At 46.7% G+C, this 24372-nt stretch overlaps 1 protein-coding gene across 10 annotated transcripts in view; it reads right to left on the bottom strand.

Annotated features, from left to right (window-relative positions):
* The window catches only part of LOC111252225 (uncharacterized), a 180061-nt gene that overhangs the window by 20095 nt on the left and 135594 nt on the right, over window positions 1-24372 (bottom strand). The window contains exon 1 of one of the 10 annotated variants that reach the window (XM_086993749.1): window positions 21057-22252. The exons of the other annotated variants lie outside the window; for them this stretch is intronic. The gene's annotated coding sequence lies outside the window, so the exon portion shown is untranslated. Of the gene's footprint in view, window positions 1-21056; window positions 22253-24372 lie in introns of those variants that run through there. 10 annotated transcript variants of the gene reach the window in all.

Consider the following 24372-nt stretch of genomic DNA (forward strand, 5'->3'; position numbering starts at 1 on the left):
TGACGTAAGTCTGGGTTTTGCCACAGATTGTGGGGTATTTTTCTAGTTGCACACATTTAATGTGCAACTCTCACATGACTCGTATATGGCTATTCCCGTGTGATCACTCATGACCAACTGCTTTAGGGATAATTCGGTTTCGTTGGGTATCTGTTACGATCAAGCGTCTTTGCGTGATGTCGCGTGGTAGCCAAACAAGCAGCTTCTTCGTAGCCAGTTTTCTAAAAAAGGTTTAAACCTGTTTGGGGTAGATGTTTAGGTCCTTGACGATATCAAGGCTACTCACGTGTCGGTCCTGCTTCACTTCGCAATGACCTTAAGTTTTCCGTCATTGATCTAGCACGAAGAGCATCTTTTGCATTGAAATTTCCAGAACGAAAGTGACGAGGCTATCTTTTCTCCGATAAGGTCATTTGACCAAATACGGCATATATTTGATGGGCCTGAGCAGCATGTGTGCCCTAATCATGATAAATTTAAAAAATATGGACAATTTTTACAGATCTCACTCATCTTCACTGTGCTCTATTTTAAGCCTGCATGCAACGTTTCGAACAATTTCAGCACATCTACTATTGCGGAATCTCAGGTTTGGAATGGCACTAACGCCGACCCGACAATGCGATTCATAGGACTTGAGACATGTGACTTTTAAGGTCATCTAGTAAGAAAAATGGTAACCCAAGAGTTTTGCCTGTACTTTTACTTTTTACTTTAGGCCCCGGACATATGGACGACCTTAATCAGTGGCAGAAGAATGGCATTTCGGCGTTGCTTACATTATGTCAAATCAATTTTGTGTTTTGCCTTCGTCCTTCAAGGGCAACGGGCCCTATCATCAGGCCATCCCCAACGGCGATATGGAATCGATATTGGAAGCCGAATATCGCTTACATGGTCGTTCCAGGGGACGGGTACTTGCAGCACTCGTGCAATAATGAGTACATAGGGTCTCTCGTATTCGATGATTGCTATGGAATTTTGCAGTACATCTAGCAGCAAAACGGAGAGTAACGAGTAGCGATAAAAGTAGCCCGTCAGTCGACAGTCAGCAATCGGCTAAGGCGTGAATTTGCGTTGCATCAATTGTACGACTACAGTATACACGATATATCGTATCGCTGACTAAAACTGTGATAGTAAACGATTCGCGGCGGCCGCATAAACGCCTCGCGGCAAGCTGTGGTAGCATGCGCGAATGTCCTCAAACAGATTTTGTGCTCAATTCAATCTTCTCCACTTTTCGTTCATCCAGTTTACTGCTTTCTGGCACCGATCCCAGCAATCGTGTCCACATCTGGACCGCTGTTGGCCAGTCTAGTGCTTCTGCATTAGGGTAGGGACGGGCAGACCGACCGACAAAAGCGACACGTATAGTGCATCGTGACTATGGGTAAGATAACCTCAAACTACAACCATATCGGAGATAGAAGGGTCGTATGCATCTCCTTACCAACTACGAGCAGTGTACGTCCATCGTATTAGTGCCATAAAAACCTTACTTCTTTTCTATAAGTCTTTCTGTATGTCAGTGTGTGGTTTGTCTGTCCATCGATCCGTCGGCGTTCCAGTGTGTTCTTCCTGCTGCTCGTGGTCAACCGCGCGACCGCTATCTGCTGTGTGTGGCACTGTGACGGCCACCGACACCCCTGCTGCCACAGTGGGGCGACCAACCACGAGTACCACGGCAGACCAGCGGTTTCACTGTTCTATTCGGCCATCGCGACGGCGACGACGGCCCCGCCTCGCCTCGAGACAGATCAAGTCAATTGATAGCGGTAAGAGCGATGCAAGAACGGACGGAATGGCAGCTACTGCGTTCGTCAGAGCCGCCCTGAGAGTGGCTTTGTGCCACTAATAGCTGACGGCCGATCTGCACCTTTGACACCGGCAGGGGCACTAACGGCACTGGAAGGGGCGCTGGGGGAACGGGGAGGCAATAAGAATGATCAATGGGAAGGGGACGAACGGGACCGGCGGGTGCAGCATTTGTTGGCGTGGTCGATCAGCAGTTGTTGCCGCTGTTATCGTACTCTCAGTAGACAGCTGCTGCGGTATTAGTTTACCGAAGTGAGTTGACAACCAGCCGATGCTAATGCTCTTTATATGAAAGTAGCTAGAGTAGCCATTGGCTGCAAGCGACAATGATCGTAATACTATCAATAAATCTTTTCTTCCACGGGCATCCGAGGCAGCCACGCCACTCCATATAACTGATAGTTGCGCTAACTATACTTACCACTTCTTAACATTATATATGTGCCAACAAGTTGCATTAATTATGGTATTGATATAATATCGTACAATGATTAGCATCACCATTATGATTGTGGCTGGAGTACCTGCTAGCAGTGACTCCTATTCGGACTGTCGCTGTCCTTTAATAGGTCTACCGTTCGCTATTAGTTGAAAACCTGCCGGAGCCGAAACAGCAACGGTAGCCGCGCCCAGAATACAGATCAAAGTGACCATTGAGGAAATTGCCTATTGCTTCTGATGCCACGTAGTCGCGCACAGTCCTCAGGATAGCAACGACAACAATAACAACAGACAGCGGTAAAAACAGACAACAGCAACATGCGAGGAAGGACTGATTATTGTGCTTTTATGGACAGGGGCGAGGTGGGGCAAAGGGGTCGAATTAAGAATGTCTGTCAATGGAGGCGTACTCCGAGATCTTATGTCCGGCGACAAGGATACATTCAGTCGCTGATAGAATGCTCACCATCAATACTGTACGTATGAACACCATATGAAATCATAGAAAAGCCACTCTTCACAATATAGTAAATTTACTTCGGTCGGGAATCGACTCTTCCTCTGAAATCTGCGGGTGCGCGAGAACAAGCAGTGGCCCGATGTCTTTTACGGTATTACTATTATTACGGTTAATCATTAAGACTAGCGTAATTGTAGTGGAGACCAAAAATAATTGTATGGTACCTACCTAATGCGTCAGTTCAATATGACGCTGTACCAAAATCCGCACTTTTTTTTATACTGGCATTCAGACAGTACTTCGACGTACGTAGCTGGGGCAGTTGTGTTTTCGACCGGCATTTTCACACCGAAAAATTGAACTGGACGATCGACTTGACTGGGCGACTCTTACTAGTGCTACCAGATCGATATATTATGAGCGGCTATGTGACTGTCTATCTCTGTGTATGCGCTCCTGAATCTTTTTTGTCGTGATTACACCGTCTATGTTGTTGTTGTCAGTCGATCTGACAAAGGAGAAACAATACCAGCAACAGCGTCGTCGTCATTGGATTTTTCGTGGCGACTCGTCGGCGTGGTCGATTCGTTACTTAGCTGCTCGGTCGATCTGCTGTGCTGTCCCACGTTACCCCTGCCCGGATCGAGCAACTTCTTCTTTCTCCCTCTGTAGCGGCTTCTTGTCTTAACTTCGTTGTCATCGATCGGTTCTTGCCCGTTCGATTCGATCCGCTTGCTCGTCTGATTGTTCCGCGCAATGATATTGGAACGAATACGTTGAGCAAGGCCGTTGCTACCGCCGCCCTGCCGCAGCCGCGTCCCGAATATTTACACCGCAGGACTGAGTAATATAGCCACGACGACAGAAGCAGCTTTGCCAACAACAGCGACAAGAACAGCTAAAGCACTGTACACTTGACAACGTTGGTCAGGAATTAAGCGGCGGCGGCGGCGGCGGCGGCGGCGGCGGCTGCTGCTTCTGCTGAAGCCTGGCAGTCGCTCATATGCGATGCTACCGTTGGTGATTTTGTTCCTGTAGCTGGCAATGGTCGCCGAACGACACCGACGCCGATGATGACTTCTACATTGTACGTGACGCGTTTTGTACCGTTGCGGACGAAGCGAATATGCACGCGATGTCCAGCGTATCTTTGCCTTGTACATTGCCTTACACGTTCGTTGGCTCGCTCGTCCGTTTTGCACCGGCATCCTTACTGGGTCGACTGTGTTGCATAAAAGACTGATGCCACATCTTCAGCGTGATAATCGAATAGGGACAAGCAGGCAGGATAAAATGCCGAAGGACCAAGCCGGAAGTCTAACTGTATATGCTGGTGGCTCTTACGAGACGAACGAATTGCTCGATCGATCGATAGGTGGTTCGATCAATCGGTCGTCTAATTGAACTGGTAGCTTTGTCAATGTCGAGAGCCCATCGCAAAGGTTTCGCATCGTCGGCGTCATTTCGTCGTCTGTTTGTCAGGCGGCCGGATACCGCCCGGGGGCGACGTCGTCAGCAAGATCAACGCTGGCCGCGTGGCCAATCGATCAACCATTGCGGAGATACCACCTGACCACACCACGGTAGCCTTCGGTACCAGCAGCAACAGCTGCAGCGTCGGCAGCAGAAGAACTATTGGCTGTTGTAATTACTACCAGGCCGCGGCTACGTTCGCCGTTTTCTTAGCGGCTAGAAGCAAAATAAAGATACAGAGCAGCGGCAGACGAAAGCGACCACAGCAGCTGCAGTTGATCAGGGTGGCTGAAGGACGTTTTGGTTAGCGGTAAAGGCTGTGGCGGTCCTGCTTTTGCTGAACAGTTAGTAGTGAACAGTGGCCACGTAATGCCATCGTTGCCAGCCGCGGTTGTACTGACGGCGACTGCGTAACGGAGTAGAGGTTCTCGACGTACGACATCGCTGTGGTCGTCGTCGTCGGTGGCGTTCATTAAATTCATTCCGATCTCTCGAACTCCCCACCCTCCGCCTTTGCGCCACTTTTCGTTCGTTCGCCCGCCGTTGATTTACTCAGCGCATGTGGTGTGGCGATCGGACAGGCCTATGGTAGTTAATAATAGTAAATTGAAAATCAGCTTGCCTATCTGGCCAGTGATTGGTAACTGCTGGCTGGTTGGTACATGGGCCTGCGAATCGCGCGGCGCTCTTGCGCGGCGGACACAGCTGTGAACAACAGCTGTGGTCGCAATCGCTGCGGTTCAACTGCAAAAGCAGCTGCACCGAAATACGGCAACAAGTGTAACCCCGACGACGGTAACAAAGATCATAAAAATAGTAATCATAGCAGTGGCCATCATTAGATCAACAACCGCCAGATGGAACTGTCGATCTGCGCGTCGCCAACGAATGCGCTACAAAGCGAAGAACAAACCGATCCCGGCAGTTACTGTCGTGCGTCTGGCAGCGGTCCCTTAGCAGCTTGTGGGGGGCTTCTAAGGCTTTGCCCTACTATTTCGAAGATGATGTATGTGCACTTATTGTGCATATATAGACATATATGCCACTCGTATACGTCGCGCTAATAGTAAGTAATAAGTGCATCATAGTTAATTTAAATACGTGCCGGTTATAGCGATAATTCTTGTAGCAGATCATATTGACGGGCAGGATTTCTTCCGTTCGACAGTCGATCCTTTTAGAGCTTTCGCGTGACTGCTTCCGGAAGATCGTTTGCTCGCCGTATACAACAAGTATCACCAATTAAGCAACCGTTACAATTGAAATAATGTCGTTTATCGCCATCAGCAGGCCTGCTGCATTCTGGTAGTAAATAGGTCATAATAGGGTTAGCAATCGCCCATTAGACACACTCACAGACACTCTTGAAGGGTACACTGTTCGACATAGAGTAGACGCAAAAGACGCTGTCTTTTTGCCGCTGGTCTTCCTGCTAAATCTCTGCTGATTTCTAATTGATTGATTCCACGACGACTTACTGAGTGCAATAAGAATGCTTGATTTGGCGCATCGACCAGCTTCTTCGTTTGTTTCCCTTGTACATATTTAAGTATTTTAGAGAAAATTGTGCGCGCTAGTTGACAATGTAAGCTAATTTTTAAGTTTCGTTGGATATAGTATTTCTATTAGACTCTTAGCAATAAATTTTTCAAAAAATCAATACCGCTGTTTTATGGTAGCTGAGATCTTTAATGCGTATTATATAGAGCTGACCTAAAACCACCTCACGAAAGTCATTGTCGTCGACCGCTACAAAGAGATCGATGAAAATCTATTATTCCTCTAGTTAGCGGCCATTTACCTTTCGGTCCTAGCCGCGATTATTTGGATATGTACGATCGAGTATCAGCAGTCAGTGCTAGCCGCTGCGCCTTTTGACCAGACCTATGAGTTGCTTCTGTCATTTTCACTGTATCGTGACTACGTGGCTCAGCGCCCTTTCCGGCACGCGTCGTTTAGTGGTAAAAGGGGCCATCGAATCATATAGCCACGTTATCATCAGCATCGTCACCATCGACTGCTGGACAGCAGCCCCTACTGTCTATAGATACCTACAAAGACTGACTGTCGCCCCCCTCCTACCCGTCTCGGAGCTGCTTGGTGAACGTCCGCTCGTGTTGTGCGTTGTTTAACGACGTGCGCGACGAGTAAACTGCGAAGACTGAGATGGCATCAAAGCGTGCAAAAAAATTAAATTACAGAACATAGACACCGTCGATCGAAGCCATCAGCACTAGTTCCGTCTTTTTTTTTCTACTACAGTTCTCGCTGGCGCACACCGCGTCAACGGCGATCATCGACACCATAGATCACACCATTGAAGTGGCAGCACTAGCAAGCTCTCGAGCCACCTCAACACGCGGAGACATTATTATCGTGGTCTCCGTAACGACGGGGGAGCCAGCAACGGCACGCGCAGGAGTTTCGACGGCTTTCGAGTCGGTTCAGCCAAAATACGTCCGCCGGCCAATGAGTCCGTAAATATGACAACATAGCGCATAGAAAACATCTCCGCGCTGGTGAAGTTGATAGCTGTCGCAGCTGCTTCGAACCGAGTCGGGAATGGCGTTGACGTACTGCAGTGCGCCGACCGCGTCAACATCAATCATTTCAGTACGAGCAACATCAGCGTAAGCACCTACAATAACAACACCGATAGAAGCACATCAAGAGTATTGCCGCCGGAAGCCTCAATGAGGACAACAGCAATCACAGTAAAAATTTAAATTCAGATGACGTCCGCTGGTGCGCTACCAGCGATACCGTCGGCGCAGACTACGGCGTCAACCGCCTCGACCTGCTCGCCAAACGAAACGATCACGACATGACTTAATGAAGTACAACGCGTCACTGAGCTGAAGAAGATAAATGCAGTGGGAAGCTAGTAAGAAACAAATCGTCAGTAGAAGAAGGAAGATAAGAGTTGCACTTGATTTTTCACTTTGCTAGAAAAGAATAAAAAGCGCTGGTTGTACTAGAGTGTCATCGAGCGTCTAATAATGGTATCATATTGTAAATCAAGTAAGGTCGATGTATCATCGCGTTGGCAGGTCGTTGCTAGCTCGATGGAAAAAAAATCTAGCTTACATCTCACCTTGTAGGTCTACCCATTTCTCGACGAGCTGTCTACAACAACCAAAATCATACTCCAATACCTTCCGAATCAAATCCGTTTACGGTTGACAAAATAAATGAAGACACTGCTTGCCTTCTGGAAGTGGACAAGGTCGTCACTTTTGTATGGACACACGGCGGGTAGATTTCGGCGGTCAGTTCAGATATCGTCATCATTGCGCTATTCTTCCTGCTAAAATGAGAATGACATCAGTCAATAATTTTTACCCATCGCTTTATTGTCCGCTTCTGAAGGTCATGCGTTATTAGTCGATTAGTATGGCATCAATGTCAAACTGACCCGAGCCTTCGGGGCCATCACTACAAATATGAATTGTCCTTTTGTATATGCACATAGTCGCTTTGTCAAGGTATCAGCTCCCAACGGTTATACCAATAATAACGCAAATATCTGTGATCTGGTCAACATCATCAATAGAAACGCCGATGCACCCAGCGCCAACAGAACGTTAATCTGAAACCATCAACTGACCAGCGCAGTGCAATAGAAAATCAATCGTCCACATCGTCTCTTCGGGTCCTAGGCGCCCTCTTTTGTTGATTGCTTTGTTACCATTTCTTTCTGATGAAACTGTTAAATGTTAACTGACTCAATGAATTCGGTATTCCCTCTCTGCCGTATACTGGCCGATACGATATCAGAACTTCAGACGCCTTGATCTTTAGATCTTCCCAGGCCAGAGTTGCACACGACGACGGCCGACGATCAGGGCAAACTATGTCTTTGTTCCTCACCGTCGGTCGACTTGGTGTTCGTTTCGATAAACCCCTGGATGAGCTAAGCCCACCATGCTCGATGACTTTGGGTCTCGGGGATCTGATGTCACTTAACCCACCGCCGCATCTTCTATACTTTTAGTGACGTTTTGATGATATTTGTATTTTCGCGCACTGCAACATCTGTTGTCGAAAATAAGCTTGCCGTTTGGCAATGCACGACATGCTAGACTTCGCAGGCATCCAAAGCTGGGCAGAATCTATCCTACCTTGTGACTGCGGCCGAAAGATCGTGGCAGCTTCCAGGGCCACAGATAAGAATAATTAGTACGTATAGCATGATATGATTTTAAGCCTGGATTAATAATGAACCAACTTTTTTCCAGATTTGTCTATGCATATCTACGTGTTGGTAGCCATCTTAGCTTGAATTGTGCTCACTTGTCTCCGACTGTTAAGTACCACTAGATTACTTGCCCATCCCCATAGTAGCTTAGTGGATAACGTATTTGCCGGCTAATTTTAGAAACACATTGTAGTCTAAGTTCGAACTCGACATAGATAGACAGACTTCGTTTCGTGCCGGGAGCCAGCCGTCCGGTAGAATGCCAAACGGCGATACCGGACGTAAAACTCGAAACATAGATGTTACTTTACCTAAAGTGACTTCAGAAGACGTAGTTGGCGTATGATGATGCGCAAGTAAACTATAGTGTCACAGAAGTAATAACAGCAACAGTTTTATCCACGAAGGGTTTGACATCGAAAAACATTGTGTGTCTCGCCTTTCCTTGTGGGCAACGCCACGGCCAATGTATTTACAGACCCGCCTTCCCCCAGCATCGAATAATCTACAGAGGGCAGACGAAAGACTGGCAATTTTTTCAAGTGTTTTCAAACACCATCATCTTCTGTACCACCTCGAAGGACCTTTTAGATCTTCACACTTCGGTGCGACGGCGACGTAACGATGTTTGGGGTCAGGTGGTGGTAATGTGGCCTGACCTTTCGCCATTCGACGATACTGATTGTTGGCATCGACGTAACTTTGAAGACATGAAGCTACCGCTTTAGGAAGGAGCGTATTATAGCTGGACAGACGACGCGCCCGATGGTTCACTCCGCCACGCGATTGAGCGCCCGATAGTCGATTCAGCTTGTTGTTGACGATAAATGACCGAAGATCGCCTGATCCTTGTCCAAAGGATTGTCTACAAATAGCGTCATCGAACGCTCGACTGACAACTATACCGATTCATATATTAATGCTAATAAATCAATGAATAATTAACATTGAAATCATAAAATAAAAATACTGGACCAGTTAGTCATTATTTACTGTGTTTATAAGCGACAAAATTTACAGAGTTTGTAGTATGTAAATGAAAAGCCATTAAATTGTTTTTATTGTGTCGATATGTATATATTCAACCCATTAACTTCCGATGCAACCGTTATAAAACAAGCCCCTTCCGACTATAAACATCCAGGTTAATTTTATCATGAAAAGTCATGAATTCTTGTTGGCTTTATGTGTCTGTGAGTGTGGTCGTAAGGGATTACGGCGGCACTTTAGGCAATGTTAGTATTTTACCTTAAAATAGCTTCTTCCATACGTTTCATCATTTTCATTGAAGCAACGTAAGACTCTGACACTCGGCCCCTGATTTGGGCCGACGCTGGAGTTCAAATAGATTTTCCCGACAAGATACGAAGGTTGTTGTTGTTATTACACTTAACATTGTTACCGGGGTGATTCGTCAATACGCCTACGCTAAAGCTGCCTGAAGCAGTCACCTGACCGATTTAAGAGCCGACGTGTCGAGATGTAAACAGCTTCACAGTAGCGAAAATTGTAGACTGTGCTATGTCGGCTGTAACCAGCCACGTGCACGATCACACACTGTCCTGTATCCGTACCTCAGAGGACATTGCGTGTTTACGTATGTATCTTCGGCAGTACCATCTGTTCCTTCAAAGAACTGGACAGCCAACTTCCTTCAAATGCTATACTCACGCTCTTGCAATAACTTTGTTGTTGGTGATAACAACAGCAGCAAGGCTCATCGGGACACAATCCCTCGGACGGGTTCGTGGACGTCGCTCGCTCATCGTTGCGGCGGCGGCGGCGGCGGCGGCGACGGCGGCACTGGCTGTTGATTGAGATGCAGTACTAGACAGACGGATGGAATGCTGGAAGACTAGACCTGCTACGGGAACTCTTCCTAATCTTTCTGTCTATCTGTCCATCTGTCGGCGACAAAGGCCCGCCTGCACTACTGTAGAAGAGCATTCGCTTCCAGCGTACCAGAATAGACTGACTTATCAAGCTGGAATGAATTCAAAGTCATCACCGTATCGTCACAGTGTTGCGTCTACTGCTTAACTTCGAGAGTCGCGTCCCAGCGCTTCGTTGTGCTCACCCCCGAATTGCTCTACCGCTATTGCACTGTTGCTGATGAACGTAAACAAATATCGTAAGGGAAAAAGCAGAACTATAGCCAATTGTTGCGGATGGAACTGCCACCTCTGTCCGTCTGTGACTGTTTCTCGGTTTGCTGTTGTCGTTGCCAGGAGTGCGCATGGCAGCAAAGCGCGAACAAGCGTATGTAAATACTGTGCAGTTTCTATTATTTACTTACGAGGATGCGTGAAGCTATCTCTAGATGGCCAACCGCTTGGCCCGTGGTCAAGTAGAAATGATGATGATGATGATGATGATGATGATGGCCTAGCGGTCATCACCACCGCAGAGGAGAGGTTGACGCGTCACGCGGGTGTTGATAGTGGTCCACATTACGAGCAGGTACTGCGCAGCTTTACCGAATATCTTCGAGTTTCCGTAACATGGCGTAGTTTGAAGAGCTATTTAGACAGCCATTCTACTGCCGTCAGACTGATTTGCAAAATATTAACTTAGTGTGTGCATGTGTTCGTAAGACATCGCTGGCATAGCGTGGTGAAGTATGTGCACGATACTGTAAATGGTATTCGATAGGTCGATCTTCTATTGCTACGATGTTCTATTCTTATTCATAATCGGAATAAATTTCCATAGAAACGAATGCGGACAATTAAAATTGATTGAATAGCAATCTACGAAGACGGCCGGGATCAAGCGAGCTCTGATGTGAACTAGCGGACTGACGCGCGCCAGACACGTTCTGATCCGGCGTAAAATTGCCCTCTGCTAGCTAATATGTCATTATGAAAGTTTGCTCGAATTTTATACATATTTTTTTCTGTATGTTCACTACTGCTCTGTCGGTTAGGTAGAAGGTTAATACCGATTGTCCAGTTTACGCAGCCTTGCTTGGCGTGACCGTCATACGGTTAGCAATGGGACGTAATCGCTCATTCATTAATACTAGTCCACATCGTATACACTAATCGGACAAGAGGTTTTCACTTGGATTCCGTTCGTCGTGTTAGCTCCACCATATCGCCCAACCACGTAGCGTTTTTCTTATCAACTTTCCATATGGTTCATAGTACAAACGCAACGATAACGACAACGTAGCATGTGCTACCATGCCAGGTCATCGCCGGTCGGCCGGCCGGCCGGCCGGCCAGCCAGCCTGCCTGCTTCGACGCCGACGTCCTCTTGTCTCTGCGATCACGTCGCCTTTCCGCGAGTCACCGCCCGCCGCCGCCGCCACCGCCACCGCCACCATCGCTATTGCCGTTAGTGTTAAATATTGTCAATACAGTTATTAATTGTTTCGTCGATAAAAGGTTCTGGCCGAAGATTGGATGGTGACAACGTGTCTAGGCCGCGAACGATATAGACTACTTCATAGTAACTGCTAACTAGTAGATACGCGTCCATTCTATATTAGTGAGTGTTATTTTATATCCGCGTATCTATCTGTTACTGAACAATCAAGGATCAACCTGTTCCTTCCGACCATGAAACCGTTTGAAGGACGTTCTTCGCTGCGTCAATTCTCGAATAATATTGTAATAACTATAATGCGAGCTACGATCATCAACTTGGTCATCAGCAGAATCAGCGATATGCGATTGCGTTTCTACGACCGTTCTGTGTTGACGCGTGTCGACCAAACATTGTACGAAAGCCATATGATCTGTGTGATATTTGTAGCTATTATTGGCTGTGGCGAAAGACTACCATGTAGAAATTCGGTGGCGATCTTATGCATTTGTCGGGTATATGCTGATAGCAGTGAGAACTTACACAGATACGTAGACTAGAAACAGAAGTTTCCTGAAATTGGCATTGATGCTATATGCCGATATATGTTGCAAAAAGCGCTAATATCGCCGAAGTGGCCCTTGTCGCAGCAGCGGATTCGCTAATAAATCTGGTTTATTCAACCAGCGGACATCTGCAACGATGCCGCTATTCCCCAAACAAACTTCCAACGAGCAGTCCGTTGATAAATACTGCGCATAGCTAAATCGAGCCTTCGAGCAGAACAAGAGCGTGTCCTGGGAAAGTGAGGGCATTCGGTGCCGATGTATAAATTAGACTCTTTGGTACAACAACATGTACATAAATGAAGTGTGAATGCAATGCTTTCGTCCATAGATACATATCATACACTCACATAGAACTGAACGTAACGGAACCAAAATGAACAGTGTAAAGGGGTCCGAGGGCAAAAGAAACAGGATCAACTGCGGACGACAACACTTACGTGCGACAGCGGGAGCAGCAAGAACTGCAGCCCTATTAGTTATGGTTGCTGGTGCAACTGGTCCAGTATCGCCACAACCTCAACCCACGCATGACTCCGACTGGAAGGCACTCAGTTAGTTCACGATGATCAGAACAGCAGCAGCCTGGCGCGCTACAACGTTCACACTGAAGAGCGGCGACGCATTTCGACGCTAGTGCGGAACAAGCGTCGCGACAGGCAGCGAATCAAGGATACTGCGCCCGGTCAAGTGGCAGCCCAACACCAGCACGCCAACTGGGTCTACACGATTAGAGCGACCGGGCTTCGTAAGGACTAGGTCTTGTACACTTCTCGTGAATATTTGCAGCGGTGAAACTGTGGTTAGATCATTGAGTGCGGACCGAAGAATTATCTACCCAATGGGAAAAGAATGATTTGACTTTTAACAGTCATGCCAATAGTCGTCGCTCGCTCAATCGGGAGCTGTATGTCTTGTACAACAATACAACATATCTCGGCATGCGAATAGGTCGGGGAAGCTGGCGAATTCTTTTAGTTTGTTTATGTGGCTGCTGTTATGTCGTATTGATGACGTTCGAAAAGTCAGACCCATGCGATCTCCTCCAATGGTTTGAACAATCCCGCAATGCGAATCTATACTGAAACGAACAACTCTGCCTGATACACAGGCCGTCGTCTTCCGCGTCCTTGTTATTGTGTGCGCCTGTGTGAGTGAGCGCACTTTCGAGAACCGCTTCAGCTAAATGGACTAACCTTGGTCGCCCGCTGGGCCCTCCAGCGAGTGAATTTTGCAGGTCCGCCAGCGTCGTCGCATACGCATGAAGCTCTCCTCAAGCTAGCTCAACATATTTCGGGCAGGGCGGGGGGTCACTACTGTAGCCTAGTGTCTTCTTTACCGCCCGATGTTAGTTGACGCCTTGACGTTACTGAAATAATCGTGAACCCGGTGACTTGAATGACGCTCGTGAGGCTGGGGGGTGACGCTCTTGAGATACATTTTTACGGCAACGGTGTGAACTTTATGAACTGAGCAGCGTAACATACCGCCGGCCATACGTCTACGCAGTTAGGAAAGGTTTGTCGATCTGCGCGCGATCGCTGCTTTACTCGGTACCATCTATCATTCAAGGAGGAGTAGAATCGCTGACAAAAAGCTGAGTGTGAACACATCTCCACAACGACCAGCGTCACCAAAGCGGCAGCAGCATCATTACGCACTTGAACAATTGTACTACAGAGCGGATTACCAAGAACGCCACTGAGCTTCTCTACGCAGACTGCCACTGCGTGAGTTCTATTGCTTCCGCTGTTGCTTGGAGGATTGAGACGAAGGCCAAATCGCCGCTGTCCTGCGATCGTGGGCGGGTGACGCTTGGGGGTATGAGCGCGATTTGTGGACATGAGTACGTACTGCTGATGTTCACCATTTTCGGATGTATATTTCCAGGTTAAAGTGGATGTATTCGATGGTCAACATCGCATGAACATTAGATCGATGTTAGGCTCGACCGATTATTGGCCGTGATAATACCCTATATCTTGTCATACTGTCGAAGTCTCACCTCAAATCTCAATCGAGTAATCGTTCGTCTCATCTCACGTCTATTGAAGCTATTGGAGATTACGATCTTGTTGCCGGAGAAGTGATTGGTGCTACGGATTAGGTGCTACAAAGATGCTACTTCAAGTAAAGGATGCTGGCCCTATAAATTGTATTCTTGCATCAAATATGATGCTGTACGAGATCACCTATGCGCTTCGCTAACAATTGCCAACGCTATCAAAGGGGTAAAGGCGTTAGCGTATAATATTTGCTGCACGATATGTATGTATGTAATCTTGGTAGAAACACCTTGATAGGACATAAGCTCTTTGTGCAACAAAAGGACCGAGTGCTCAGGAAAATTAAACAAGTTTCAAGAGGGTCCAACTTTCTGCCGACAACACTGTATCCGGTAGGACTGCAAGGCGGAGCGAAGACTAATGCCAAGCTTCAAAAGAAGGACTCGTCAGTGGATCATGGCATCCTGCAATTGCACCAGTTGCACTCATAATGTATCGCTGTGATTTTGCGCCAACGTGTCCAACGTTGTCCGGCATTATCGACTTAAGTCATCCATCTACTTATCTGCATGTGAATGCAATGAGTGCGTCCTATTATGGGCCTGTTCCACAAATACTATTTGTGGTTACGCTACTGATACTGCAGCTTCGAGGTCAGGCTCGCCTAATGCGTGCAAGCACACGCGTGCGTTTCACAGACTTCCACTGGACGCGTTAAATAAAGATTCAAGTTAGCACTAGCCGGCCTCCTTTAGCCAATTCACAAAGCCCGTTTGGCATCAGTCAACGCAAAAAGATCCACAGCTCTGCTTCTCAACTCCTGACCTAATCCAATTGCTGTAACAAGCAGGTTTTTTTTGCAGTAACACCGGCGACAGAAGAAGCACCAGCATTAGCCCATCCTGAACAATAAGCAAGTGATGAAGTTGTCACATTTTGTCTCTTTGAGTCACCATTCCTCTACGCTAAATGTTCTCTCCTTCATACATATATACATATATATATATATATATATATATATATATATATATATATATATATGATGATCGAACCTCACCTTTGCGCAGAAAGATGGCATGTGATGCTGCGCGATCCTTGCGTTGCTGCCGACGCATGTAGGCGCTGCCGCCTTCATTGTTGGGTCAGTCGGTGTAGGTCGACGCTTGATTGGCAGAAATAGCTATAGCGCAGAGCCAGCTCAGCAGATTCTACCCTTTGTTTGGATCTTCGCCTCTAGTTCGGAATAGATGGAGATCACATCATCTATGCAATCGACCAGCAGCAACGGATGGCATTATGGTCAATTCATCTCTCCAAAGTTCATCCTGGTCCTCGCGTCTCTATTATCGCATGTTGCGCTGCCTGCTGCGTGCACTTATTGTCGCATTCGCCTCTGGCGCCATCGCCATAGTTACTGCTACGCCAGAAACTCATCGTGTCATACTGATGTCACTTTGGTATCCACAATGAGGTTGCGGCGTGCTCACTGGTTGGGTCTTCGTCAATCAGCCGAACCTGCTACTGCTGCTGCTGCTGCTGCACAGATTGATACTGGAGATATTATGGGGTCCTATCGAGTCATTCCTCGTTTCTGGCTTCTTTCGTTCGTATTTCGATTTCTTTTTCACTCCTCAGGATTCTTCCCTTCATGTACGCGTTCCGGTCCTTCTTCTTTCCTTTACTCTATCCTGATACACATCTATGAATATGCTATGAATTATATCACCGCGGATCTTTCTGCAGATTCAATGCTCTTTCGACTATGGGCGTATATTCTCTTTTTAGCCCATTCGATTTGAGTCTGTCTGTATACCTTTTCGTCTACGGTCGTATGTGTGTGTGTGTGTGTGTGTGTGTGTGTGTGCCCCAGAGGTTCATTGAATATATTGAAGTCGCCTATATTGATCTATCTTGATGTTTCTATTGCATCGAGACGCACGAAATGCAGACTGAAGTGTAGTACTCTTTTTTGCACCTACGCCAGTACTGGTCCTTCTTGGTGTCTTCGGCTGGTGGCGTTCCCCATTTCATTCGTCGACGGCGTTAAAGCATAAGGATTCTTGCGACCTTTGAGATCGGGTAGAGTCGTTTCTTGTCGCCTTCCCAACTTCAGATCATCTTCGCTAGGTTAACTTCACGCCATAGCAAAGATAGCGAAGAACGCGCATCGGGAGAACACTGAGGACAATACATGCTCAAAGGGGGTACAGCGCAAGGATGGGCCGACCGCGCAAGGGAGGTTCAGTTAGCCTTGTACTCTTCGCACTTCTGCATCGTCTATCGGATCAAACAGAGATCGACAGGGAGAAACGGCGCGAGAAGGAGAGACCTGGGTATCAGAGTAAAATACGGAAGGAACAAGGAAAGTGACGAGGACGAAAAGGCGAGACAGAGTGAGCAAAAAAGCGCCCAACAAGAAGACGTTCTGCGAGCACCGCTGATGAGCAGAGATGCACAAGCAGAACTAGGCCGAAAAAGAAGACAACGACGACGACGACACAGAATGTCTGTCTGTGCGGCAGAAAAGAAACACACACACACACACACACATACACGACTGGAGAAGCTGTTCTAAAGAAAGGAAGAAGTGTTACCGGGGGTAATGGTGTTGTTGTTGTTATCGTGCTAGTCGTCTTCGATTGATTCTTCGGCTTCTGCTGCTACAGTTGCTTCTCGGTCATCTTGTTGTTGCTGATACGGTCGTTCTTCTGCTCTATTGAGAAGTGTGAAGACAGCGCGCTAGCGATGCGCAGAAGAAAACAAGATGGACGCGACAAAGCGAAACACTGATAGAGACCTCAGATGAGCTAAGAGAAGCTACAGGAAGAGAAACAACCGAGTTTTAGTAAGAAACGCAAGGAGCGGGTAACGCGGAGAAGAGTCGCCGAAGCGCGACTCACAGCCTAGACTAATTCGGATCGTCGAAGAGAAAAAATCGCATTGCCGGACACCTCCAGCACGTCTGTGCAGTTCCTGCCTTATTCTCTATTGCTCTATGCCTCTCTACCTTCTTCTCGGCCAACAGCTCTATTCCCTCCATCTGCTGCAGCCATAATGAATACACAATACACAGCTAGCGACATCTACGTGTATATATATATATATATATAGTCAGAGACTACAACGAAATAGGATAGATAGGCTGACAGTGCGGTAGGCCAGTTGGCTGGTCATCCTTTACGCAGAGAATAGCATCTCCCCTAGAGCTACGTGGCTATCGAGGGGAACACTGCGAGCAAAAATGACCCGCCAAACTTCGATTGAGTCGATTGCTTGCCGCCAGACAACATCTACCGACTTATGACCGAGCCAGCGATGGGGAACTTAAAGGCGCAATTGCAACCACAGTACGATGAACGCTAGTAGCTTGTAGCACAAATAGAAACAGCCCGCGAAAACGACTATGCAAAGCTTATTCGTCACCGTTTCTGTTAGAAAGAGCTTGAAATGAGCGGAATGGGAAGTTGCGCGACTGTTGCAAATACAGATACACGCACATATTTCAACGTATCGTGACTAGACCTCTTGGAGTCGCGTCAGAAGACTAGGTTTTGTCAATGCTGATTGCGCACTGCAAAACAAACGACACTCATCCTGCCGATGTCTGCCTGAAGGCAAAATTAAGCCCATCAAGGGTTCTGACGACTATGAAGTACCTACGCTCTTTATACGCAAATGCTTCCAATAAATTCAGCTTAAAACCCCCTGAACGTCGTAGAGCATTCGTTGCACAGTTTTAGCGACACGCTATTGTATCTTCAATATTTTTACAGATTTTTGATATTGGTTATTTTTGATCACAACGGTAGTAACTAATAGATCCGATAACCAACATTTTATCTGCACACATGAAACACTCGAACAATCCAATTGAAAAAAAGGCAATAAAACAGACATTTTTGCTCATCAACAAAAAGACGATGAAGGATAAATTATTTATTTCCTCATTTCAATTATTTAATTGCGGCCAGTTATAAGCAAATCTATATTATGACGTAATCCAATAACTTACTTATGGACCCCTTTAAAATGAAATATCTAGCGTGTCCGGATTTTATGTTTTTATGTCCAGACAGATTGTAGCGATTACTATCACAATATACAGCTAGTATATATAGATATGATGACTAGTATATGATGTACTTTCGTGCATAGCTTGAAGCATGTTCGTGGTCAAGTCTTCGAGTTGATTCTTGGGCTACACTTTTTATAATCGCTATCCATACTGTGTTGTGTTGACAGTTCAAGCTTGCTCATAGCCCTAACCCTAATCTGCGATATAATGTAGTACATACAGTAAACTCGTATCACATGCACATTTGTTACTTAACGACCTCATCTCATTGCCTGTCGTCGCGTTAGCTTGATGCTATGCTTACGAACTAGTAATACAGGTGTCCACAGCAGCATTGACCAGACACACGTGCGCGCGCCTGCGAGCATCCGCCAAAACAAACCAGATTGTCCCTCATTCTGGCTGTTTGCCGTTACGGCTCGTGCCCGTTTCTAGCTAACCAATAAGCGACCGTTGCGCGTGTCATCTGCTCGCACCCTCCTCAACCGCTGGCAGCCAATGGCAGATGCTCTGGGCTCATCCTTCCCGCATAATGAGGCAAGCAAGTGAGCGGATGGCTACGCCAGCCGATGCTGTGCCGCCGTCGTAGATGCGCTTCGATGGGATGAGCGAAGATGCGCAACCAACGGCAGCCGGCCACACGCACCCACACGGCGACTTGGCGCCAGACGAGACAGTGCGATGTTTACCGTCGCGGAGAACCGAAACCGCGCGCGTCCTGGTAGTAGCATCCGGTCGACAATGCTGTTGACATTGCCCCCGCCGCGGCTGCCACCACCATTCGGCAGCAAGCAAACAAACACGCGTAACAAAGAAAGAACAATGGCCAGGTGCAGCAACGCCACCGTGGAACAAGACGCGCGGCAATGAAGCCCCTGACAACGGCGCGCAAACGTCGTGTGATCCGCGTCATAACGAACGGCCAGCAGAAAAAAGCGAGCCGAAGTGAATTTCCCAGAGAAAAGAAAAGCTCGAGCACTTTCGCTCTCTTTACTACGGTATAGCAAGGTGCCTTCATCAAAATAATAGAGGGATTAACTGACAAAGTTCGATCATCGAACCGCACGACTGTGTGCCCTACAGACGAGGCAAATATTTGTTGCCGCCACGGAAACTGTCGTACATATGCGGAGCGAGTATCTGTCAATAGGATAGCGTTAACCACCTGAAACGACGCATTGCTATAGGTGCATTTGTGCAGCAACAACGTATAGTTGAGCGTCTAGCTATGACGATCTGCTAACGAATGGGAGAAAAGTCAAAGCTCAGCATGAAGTAAGATCAGACTTCATTCGAGACCGTCGGGTGATATTCTAGCCAACACAACATAACAATCTACTGCGGACTCTATCTCTAATGAACTGAAAATTATGGATGTATCGCATCGTGCCGAGGCGAAACAACGAACTTGTCAGATGAGTGGTTGGCTGGCCAGCTAAAGACTACCGTCGCTCAATGAAGTTATTAAGACAATCTCTAAGGGATGCTAGAAAATTAAGGAGTTTTAGCTTAGTATTTGGGATAGAGTTAACGGCGACCGTCATCAATGTATTGACCCTATCTACAGTGGATCAGGACGACGCCGATCGCGTGTTGTTGATTCTGTGTCGTTGTACAAAGTAGAATTTTTAACATCTAAGAAGAGCGAACCTTGTTCGTCTCCGTTAAAAAGCCTTTAAACTCCTCGGTTTTTTTTTTTTTTTATACAGTTCAACGGAAACAAGTCCATACGGGCAAATAGAACGTGGACATGTCAGAACTCGGTTACTGGCCATCGTTATCTCGCGTCTCCGCTATAGCGGTTCATAAAATCTTCACAAAAACAGCGGATTATTGAGTGGTCAATAAAGCATTCACTGTGTTTTCGCGCAAATCTTATGGAATACTTCGCCCAAACGGAGGCAATATGTATTTCGTGTTTCCATAAACAGCGTCTGAACGAATGATGACATATAAATAGCAGTAGAACCTTATGTGCTGATAGGAACATCCCTTGCGGACGTGGCTATCCAATATAGCTGCCACTTGTTTCGATAATTTTTTAATTCTAATTTTTTAAACTGACCATGAGTCGTGTTCAAAGCTCTTTTCTCTACATTGGTAAGAAGGAACTTCTTTGTTCCGATTGTGAGGGACGCGCATGTCGATTCCATGAAGCTTCACTCAAACACGTTCTTCACAATCCATTATAGAACGTCTAATTATAAGCAATTCAAAAGTATGTTGACTTTAACGTCTCCAAAGAGTTTTGGGTGGACCTAGAAGTCTTCGTAAGCTGCTCAACATACGCGTCTTCGAAAGCATAGTTCAAATTTCGAATTGAGATAGTACTATAATTTTTACTGAAGTTTTTCGCCCTAAAATTAGGTGGGCAGACTTTCCGAGCAGACTTTTTATGCATGGCAGTCTTCCTTTGATCCTTCGAAAAACTCACAACGACTAGCAACGGTGTGGACCGATGATTTCGGCCGACAAAATATGTTTATGACTCTGATGGGGGTTCGACCAGCTCGAAGGTGTTTAGCAACGGTTGATCTTCACTCATACCTCACAAACGAGTCCGTTGATATCTCCGTCATGATGGGTGTGCGCTTTCCTCTGTTCTCCAATATGATGTCTCGAATTTAAATAAAACCCCCTGTGTGAGTTTAGGATTAGACCAACATGTATTGCTAATATTGATATTCGACGCGATCGTATAAACACTCACCAAAAGCTGGACAGAAGACGGTATTATCAAATCGAAAATGTCGTTACGTGCACTCGACCAGTGTGCACCTGTTATTGATGTAGATGCGCTAAACATACAGCATAATCTTGTTGAAAGATACGTAGAACACGCTAGACAAGGGAACGTTTCGCGCGGAAAAGCATTGGATAGCCGTGTTACCGGAACCTAGCTTGGTCCGCATTACAAACGGTGTTTACGCCTGTTATGTATATACACACATGCAATCGGTTGATGCAAATACTCCGTAGAAGGTCGTAGGTCCACAACAAGGTTAACAAGAGCAGTTAGAGTTAGTGGTTGTAAGTCACCATCATAAATGTATCATTTTCCTTATATGGCCCTCAGCATTTATGTCATTGGAATAATCCAGGTTACGACGGCACAGTACACGCAACGAATTGCCGACGTCACAAACACCGACTCACTCACTCGGTCACGTAAGATCGTATTGACTCCCCAACGCGTGTATGGGCTTTCATTTATTGCTTTGCAGGTTCTTAGCGATAGAAATACATTATGAACAGCTGAATGTGTAGTCGGTTCATTCGTCCGTCCGTCCGTCTGTTCCGCCTGCTTTCGCTGCACGTTAGGTCAACTTAAGTCTCGTTGCAGTGGTGGCATATTAGGGGTGCGCCGTCACCCCAAACTAAGCTAGGAGGGGGCTCGGGGGGAGGGAGGGAGGCAGGCAGGCAGGCAGGCAACTCGGAGTGAAAATGGGGGATGGAATCGAGCCCAAAAGAATCTGTCGAGAAATTCGCTCACACTGTTAAAATGCTGAGTGCTTTTGGTGCAGTATAGTGAAGATGAAGACACTGTCACATACTATACGACATAAAGGGCACGACTTTTAGGTGATGTACATTGTCTGCCATACGAAGACACGCCACACACCGTACAGACTATTACGAACGATAGATACTACAATTAATATTCATAACTAAAAGTGAGGCGGTTTTACGAGACTACAACACGCGACCATACACTGGACACCTCACACCGTGGAAACAGCGGACAAGCAGCAGGCGGACAGCGGCCTCGCGTCCGGCCGAATTTCGACTGTGAACTGAACTGACTAGACCGAACCGAACAACGAAAGACCAACTGACTGTGACTGCCGCTGATGCTGCCGCCGAAACCGCTGCTGCTGCTGCTGCTGCTTCAGCCGCTCCCGTTGCTGCTGCTGCTGCTGCTGTTGTTGTTGCTGCTGCCGCCGCCGCCGCCGTTGTTGTTGTTGTTGTTGTTGTTGTTGTCGTTGTCGTTGCCGTTGTCAGTGGCTGGCCGTAGCTGTTGTTAGTTCGCTTTTGGTGGAGCCGCTCTTCGCGCGCAGAAGCGGCCGATGCTGAGCGGAGGAACGAACGGCGACTCTTGGCCGTCGACAGCCCTCTCCACAACTGCCACACCTCGCCACACCGCGACAGCACACACCCGATTGCGCCGCATGCGAATGCTGCCGCTGCGGCGATGGCTACAAGAAGACGACGACGACGACAACAACAACAACAACTGGATGAAGGAAGATGAACGAAGACGCGAGTCGCAGCAGTTTCGCGTTAGCTTCGCATACATCTGTGGGTACGGCAACGGTATCGAGCCACTGACTGTTACCGCCGTATCAGTCAGTACTGTGGCCTAGGTATAGGTAGGCCGGTCAACAACAATTGACTTCATCTGGGTAGGTAATTGAAAAACCGCTGTCACTTCGGCTCTGGGGCCAAAAACTGAAACGGTTAAAGAAGCTCGGCAGAAGATGGCAGAGGCACAAAATGGATGCTGTTTGAAGTGCAACTGTAACAAGGACTTTACGACGATGCGTACCAGCGGAAATCCTTCTATTAGCACAGGTTCAAACGTCTGCGACCCGACGAGAACAACAATAATCACCATTGTCTACGTTGTTATCATCTATACACACATATATATATATATAGTGTAACACACATTGTAGTCATCATAACCAAACACGATAATGTTTGTACGACCGCACGTTACCAACATGCCGCTTAAATCATTTGTCACAAAGCTGCCATCAGTGTTTGCTTCTAGTACCTCTCTAAGCGTCGTGAAACCCCGCTAGTATATGGAACACGATCGTCAACTTGTACGGAACTCTCGCTAGTGATACGTGTTTACGTAAAAGCGATGCACGTATCGTGTGATCAAATGCAATTACATCCATTGATACAGGCGCACACGTATTCAGCAATAAAGTTACGCTTTCGATCACCTCCAGAAGCTAAGCAAAATGCAATATGTTTTACCTTCCAATAGACTGCATGTACGCGAATACAGCTTAAAGGCTCTTTCTGGGTTGCCTTCGACCCGGACTAATTTTTCCCAAAACCCTAGACGAAAGTGGACAATAAGGCCCATGAAACTGCAAGCTCTCGAGCTTCGTAGATGCGTGGACGAGGTGTGCCTTCTTTTCTATCTTGCACGACATCGGAGTTTTCCTTATAGCAGGCTGATATCCCGCTGCGTCCTGCGTGACTGCCCACATATAATACCAATGTATAAACGCGACAATGATCACTGAGAGGCCTGCTGGTAAGGTGTAGAGCCTTTTTAACTCAATCATTGAATAGATATGTATGAAGTGTTAGTACATCACGTCAGTTAGCATTGTGAATTGCTTGGTAAATGAAGTATGACGAATAGGAAACACCTCAACCCTATTTCTGTGCCCATTGAACGCCATTATATGAGCTAAGCCGTCCACCCAGGGAAAAGCACTTTTGCCATTTCGCTGTGGCTGTCATGGTTTATTAAGCGGTGGAGAAACCCTTGACGCTCTAATATTAAAAATACCCAGTGCTAGATATTTAAATATCGGCGATCGTCGTTGATGGGTCCTTTCGTTACGATTAATGTGAAACGTCATCCATTAGAGAAAAATTTTACCTATTCAGGTTCACTTTGTCTAATAGAAAAAAAAAGAGCCACTTTTATAGCTACAGATTTTTTTTTATTTGTTGCCGAAAAAAGGTGTTGCTGAACGATGCTAACATGCTTGAAAAGGTTACGAAAGTGACGAATTTGCCTATCGAGTGCGTAGGCATATGGTGCTATACAGCCCCTTAGGTCGCTGTAGGAGACTGTTAGACGTTTCAATCTGACCTGGCTCTTCTACGAAACTCTCTATTGTTATCAAGGGTAGTATGAAGGAACCATTGCAAATCAAAGGGTAGCAATGCAAACTCATTATCACACGCCGTAGAACTTGTATAGACAACTTTAACTTCTAGCTTTGTCCATGGCCAATTTGTGACATTTATTGTGACTTTTCGATCGTTTGCAG

This window comes from Varroa destructor, unplaced genomic scaffold, assembly GCF_002443255.2.
Source record: "Varroa destructor unplaced genomic scaffold, Vdes_3.0 BEIS01000006.1, whole genome shotgun sequence".
NCBI lineage: Eukaryota > Metazoa > Arthropoda > Arachnida > Mesostigmata > Varroidae > Varroa > Varroa destructor.